Here is a 6000-nt window from a genome sequence, read left to right on the forward strand (position 1 = left end):
ACAGCCACACATTCCCCATGACCCCATGCCGTTTGTCATCTTGGTGTGTGCTGTCAGATGAGGCTGTCCACGTCCACACTGACTGTGGCCAGGTGTGCAGGACGGGACCAGCTACCTGTCAGGGCTCTGCCTTTTCACAGAGACTGCCAGCAGCTCAGGTGTGGCTGTGCTGCCACTCCAGCTCCCGCCTTGGTGCTTGGTGCCTTTGGTTCCTCTTAACACCTTACATCAAATACATGTCCTGATGGCCAGGAAATGAATCATAATTTTTTTTTTAATTCACTGGCACCAAAAATTATTTTTTCTGAGCTGGGTTCACTGTGGGTAGAGGCTTCTTCCAGACACAGATGTGTGGTGGAGGTCCTGGACCCAAGCCTGTGAGGCTGGCCATCTTGTTGTGCACATGTGTGCTAGAAGAGCCAACTGAAGAGTGGGCTTCAGGAGCAAGGCCACATTCTTTAACTGCAGCAGCAGCAGCAGCAGCCTCGCCGCTTGTGTGGAGACTCCCACCAGCGTGAAACCCTGCCTGACCAGAGCAAACCCCAGGACAAGAGTTGTGGGCAGATGGGTCCCAGGCTGCTGCATAGATAATTGTTTTTGTGGCTTTGCATGGTTCCTCCAAGAGGAATTTAACCTATAAAAACTAGTGTGGGTTTGTTTGTTTTGTTTTACTCTTCAGTTTGCATTCTATCCCCAAGTGTACTTAATCACCTTAGTGCCGGTTTGATCAGTTCACAGAATTCCTATTGGGTACATGGTGCAGAAGTCTATACCACACAACCCCGGGCCTGCTGATGTATGTGGGAAGAGGAAAAGCTGGAGGAGCTAAGGCCGGGTGGAGGGAGGTCCTAGATGTGTACAGATAGTCTTCGAGGGCCATGTGCTCTGTGTATTTAGCATATAAGTTGCTCTGGGTTCAGTGACCAGCATCCTAAAAATAAATAACACTGCCGCTCTACGAGGTATGTAAACAGCATCTTGGTGGCCAGCCAGCGTTGTTCACCATGTCAGCAAGTATACGTTGATGAGAGCAGGGTGGCATCAGAAGTCAGGGTTCAGTGGGTTGAAGGTTAAACGTGGTTTATAGTGGGTTTGTTTTTTTTTAAGTTGCCTACAAAGAAGGATGTTTGAATCTACTAGTCCTGGGAAGAATGCATTCAGAGCCCAAACAAACTGCCAAATGGAATTAGTAAGAAAAGGTCACTATTGGGTAATGTACTGTTTTGTTGCTGTTTAACAAAGTATCCCAGATTTCACAGCCTACAACAGGGCCGTGCAGCATCGACTATTGACACGGTGCTCAGGGTCTCAAAGCTATGGCTCAAAGCTGGAAGGATGCATTCCTCATGAAGACTCTGGGAAGGAGTGACTTTGTTGTAGACTCTCAGCTGCAGCCTCTCTAGGCTCCTCAGAGGCTGCCACATCCCCTGTTGTAGGCCTTGCCATCTTCAACCAACAGGGACCCTTTTGAGTCTTTGTCTTTTAAAACAAAAACAAAAACCTCTGCCTTCCTCCTGATCACACATCCATGTGACCAGATAAAACCCCAGAGAGACTTGTGATCACTCAAGTCCAGTGGCCTGAGGGTTATGGACATTGGCAGGTCCTGGGGGTTGACATGGAGGGAGGGAGGGCATGCCGCCTACCTGTGCAGGCAGGCTCTCATCTTCAGGGTCGGCGTGCTGTTTATACTCGAGTGAACTACAGAAATGGCTTCTCTTCCTAACCAGAATCATTCTGTATCTTAAAGTTATTTTTTTAATAAAATTGAATTATGTTGTGTAATGCACTTAATAGAAAATGCTTTGTTGGACGGTTTTGTAACATCCTGTTTACTGCAGATGGCATAGTTGATACTGTTCAGAAATGTAGGAAATACTTTTGTACATACCAGCAGTGTCTAGTTTGTATATACTTCAATTAAACTTACCTACAACTTGAAAAGGGTCTTACAGAGATGAAAATATATGCTGTTTGAGTCTACCTACTTGGCCTTTCTTTGCTTAGACTCCAGTCAGTGTGTGATAGCAGGAGCCAGGGAGAGCCTGGTAGAAACAGCACCCACTCCAGTCGGCCTCCTCCTCCGCCTAGGAGCAAGTCATCTGGCTGCAGTGCCCGCAGCCCTCCACCTCCTGAAATGAGACCACAGTGGCATGTGGAGCATGGGTTAGGATCTGATCCCTGGAGCCTGCTTTAATTTTTTTGTTTTTGTTTTTGTTGTTTTGTTTTTTTGAGACAGGGTTGGCTATCCTAGACTCGCTTTGTAGACCAAGCTGGCCTCGAACTCACAGCAATCTGCCTGCCTCTGCCTCCTGAGTGGTGGGATTAAAAGTGTGCATCACCACGCCTGCCTTGCCACCTTTTCTAAATAGTGTTTTCCCAAGTTGGGAAATTGAAAATTGTCAGATGTGATTTCCTTTAAAATTTAAAAAACATGCCAAGTGTGGTAGTACACACCTTTAATGCCCACACTTGGAGGCAGGTAATTCGTAGTTGAAGGCCATCCAGGCCTCCATAGTAAGACTAGTGATAGACAGACATGAAGGAAATTAGCTGGGTTTGGCCTCAGAAGCCTGTAATCCCAGCATTTGGGAGGATCCAGGGAAGGCCAATCTGGGCTACATGAGACCCTGTTTCCACGCCCTCAAAAGAGAGGGAGGATAACCGGGAAGTCCTTTGTGGTTTTTTTTTTGGGGGGGGGGGGGTTGTTTTGTTTTTTTGGATTTTGGAGGGAGGGTTTCTCTGTGTAGCCTTGGCTGTCCTGGACTTGCTTTGTATTCACAGTGATCTGCCTCCGGAGTGGTGGGATTAAAAGCGAGCACCACAACACCTGGCTCCTTGTGGTCTTTTTACACACAAGAGTTTGGAGAATTTTTTTTACAGTTCACAGAGCTTTGTGTCTGGTAAGAGCCCCCTTGCTAAGATGAAGCACTTGGGCATGGTCTGACTTCCTGAACTAGCCAGGGAGAGGCATGAGCCCACAGTTCCGTGAGGGATGTAGGGACTAGCCAGTGCTGGGGGGGGGGGATGGGGGGGGGGGAAAGGCAGCACTGACTTATCTTCCAGAGGATATGGGCTCAGTTCCCAAAATCTACACGGCAGCTCATGGTCACCTGTCCAACTCCAGGGGACTCAATTCCTTCTGGCCTCTTCATGCAAATAGTGCAGACATAAAAGTTGAGATAGGCAGATCATCATGTTTTAGGTGAGAGAAGTTACTGGAACCTGGAAGTGTGAAGGGAGCTTGGCACCCTGGGATCAACACAACACAGGCTGCATTCTTCTGAGGCCTGGGCCTCTCTTGCCATAGCTGTTTCCTCGCTGTGGCTTGGAATAATAGCCCAGGTGGTGTCTTCCTCAACAACACACCCCATACAAGCAGGAAGACCCACCTCCATAGCCCAAGACAGAGCAGCTTGGAGACACCAAGGCAGAAAGTGGGTACTGACAGGGTCAGAACTGTGTGTGATGAATCCTGTCTGACCCTTGATCCCTGCTGCCCACATGCAGATTCTGAGAACTGTTGTCTCCCAGTTGATGATCCCAAAGGATGCCTGTGACCTGGTGAGCAGGTATGAATAATGGGTCCGTCCTTTCTGCACTAGTCTAAGGCGAAGTCTGCCTCCCTGAAGGCTGAGTCCAGGAAGCACTTAGGGCCACAGGACAGACATCTAGACTGTCCCTCAGGACCCTGAGCACCTGTGAGGTACAGCCCTTGACACAACTGCTGCCACTCCTGCTGCTAACTTCACAGAGGAACCGTGGGTGGGCAGGCTTCTGCAAGAAATGGAGCCTCCCAAGGTTGTGGAGGACTAGGGTCTGTGGAAGCGGTGTAGAAGCTCCAGGGAGCTCTGCTGCTGAGGCCCTGGAGTCGGTGTGGGAAAGGGAACTGCTGGTTTGCATTAGGCTCCCACCCTTGTGCAGCTGTAGCCCATTAGTGCTGGGCTCAGCAGCCAGAGCTCAGGCAGATGGAGGGGGCTCCATGTTTGTACAGGCCACTGTCACCCTCCTCCCTCCAGCCTGCACTACCTCACGTACTACCTAACTTGTATTTCTGTTACCTGGGCGAGCTTAGTTTAGCTTCCCCAGCCAAGCACAGGGGACCTCTGGCAGTTTGGGGCTGTCTCCTTGTTCTCAGAAGTGAAGTTTGGGCTGGAGTCAACCCAGTCTCAAGGGGTCCAAAACCCTGGCCTCTGCAGGGAAGTGCCCCTCCCCCACTCACCAATGGAGCTGAGGTTGTGGCCTGGAACCCTTCTCTGATCTCTCCTTGTCCCTCAGAAATCTTGGCTGCACCCCACCCCCTGACCACCCAATTCTGCAGCCACGAACACAAGGGCCCTTCTGGCCTTTGCAGTTGCTGCCAGTGACAAGCCCAGTGTGCCTAGGAGCCCTCAATCAGAGCTCAGGTCCGGCTCTAAACACGGGGGAGGGGGCGGTTAGTGTGGGGGAGGCACTGGGGGAGGGGGTGTCACTCCTTTACCTTAGCTAAGGCCATCATGAAAGGCCCAGCATCCTTCCTGTGTTTAGGCGCCATGGCCACTCTGCCCAGCTTCCCAGCACAGGGTTCTGTCTACAAGTCTTTCCCTGTGAGACTCATGTCCTTGTCCACCCAGTGGGTAGACAGCCCTGCACTTCCCACCTCCCAGGCCAGTGTAGCAATCCACTCCGAGTCAGAAGAGAAACGGTGGTTGGCATCACCGGGCACTGGCAGGTTCTCCCAGCTTTAGCCTAGAGCCCCACTCTGTGCCTTCATGCAGATTGGGGCAGCAGCTCACCGCCCCAGCTAGGGGGCATGTCCTGCGCAGGCTTTCCTCTGCCCCCACCTCTTTCCACCCTACACGACTCCGCTTCCCTGCTGGGGGGTGGGGGTAGCCAGCCTAGTGTCCGCGTGCAAGATCTTTCATTCTTAGGTAACAGACCCTCAGCTATTTGATGACACCTGCCTGCCTCAAGAAGGAATAGCCACAGCCCTCTGCACACACTAGGGAGGAAGGCGTACACCCAAGGAGACTGTTGTGGTTGGAGTGGAGTGGTCCGGCAGGAGCAGTGTTGGGAGAGTGACTAGGCTGAACAGCCGCAGCTGGGTAGGGGTGCGGGGCGCCCGGCAGTAGAGACCACGGTAGTAGCCCGTGGTCCCGCCCTGCCGCTGCTCAGCCTGGCAGCGTTCCTTCGCAGTCTCCTGCCAGCACAGCCAGCCCCCTGCCCCCACGGAGCCGGTGCCAGAGCAGCATTCCGCAAGCCGGGCTGCATCTCCCCAGCGCGGAGGCTGTGCAGTGGGGCCATTCGGCCGGGACTGGGCCTCTGGCCCCACAGCCGGCTGACTCCGGCAGGTCATCTGAACAGCTTCTGTCGCAGCGGCAGTGGCTCGGAGGCCCTGCGCAGCCAGAGGCCATCAGGTAGGTCCCGGAGGCGCAGAGCAAAGCGCGTGGAAGGCCGGAGTAGCTGGGGACCCCAGACTCACCCCCAAGTCGGAGCATCTGAGGCCACAGGGGGCGGGCGGTGAGCGCGACTTGGGTGAGCGGCACCGGCCCTCAACGTCGCCAGCCTCAGGGGAGCAGGTGGGTCAGGGGCCAGCGCACCCAGCTCGGCGACCTCACGCCTAGCCTGGCCCCTCCCCCGCAGAACAGCAGGAGGACACCCCGGTTCGACTCCCGGGCGAACTTCCCAGAAGACAGGGGCACGGGAGGGTGGGGTCGCGCGGTCCAAACGCTCCCACGTCAGCAGCCGAGTCGGCCTAGGGACCCCCGAGGCTCTCTGCAGGGCAGCTGCCTCGGCACCGCGCGCGCCACGCGCGTCCGCGCCCCTAGCCGGCACGCGGGGCGGCCTGGCCCTTTAAGCGTCCAGACGGCGGCCCCAGCTGACGCGCGGGCTCCAATCGGCGCCCCGCGCCCCCCGCCCGCCGCGCCCGAGGCTCCCGGGCCGCAGCTGCTCGGCCGGGACTCGCCGCGGCCCTGCGCCTCCGCCTGCCCGCCCGGCCGCGCCCCCGGGGCCATGGTCGCG

Source organism: Acomys russatus, chromosome 32, assembly GCF_903995435.1.
Source record: "Acomys russatus chromosome 32, mAcoRus1.1, whole genome shotgun sequence".
NCBI lineage: Eukaryota > Metazoa > Chordata > Mammalia > Rodentia > Muridae > Acomys > Acomys russatus.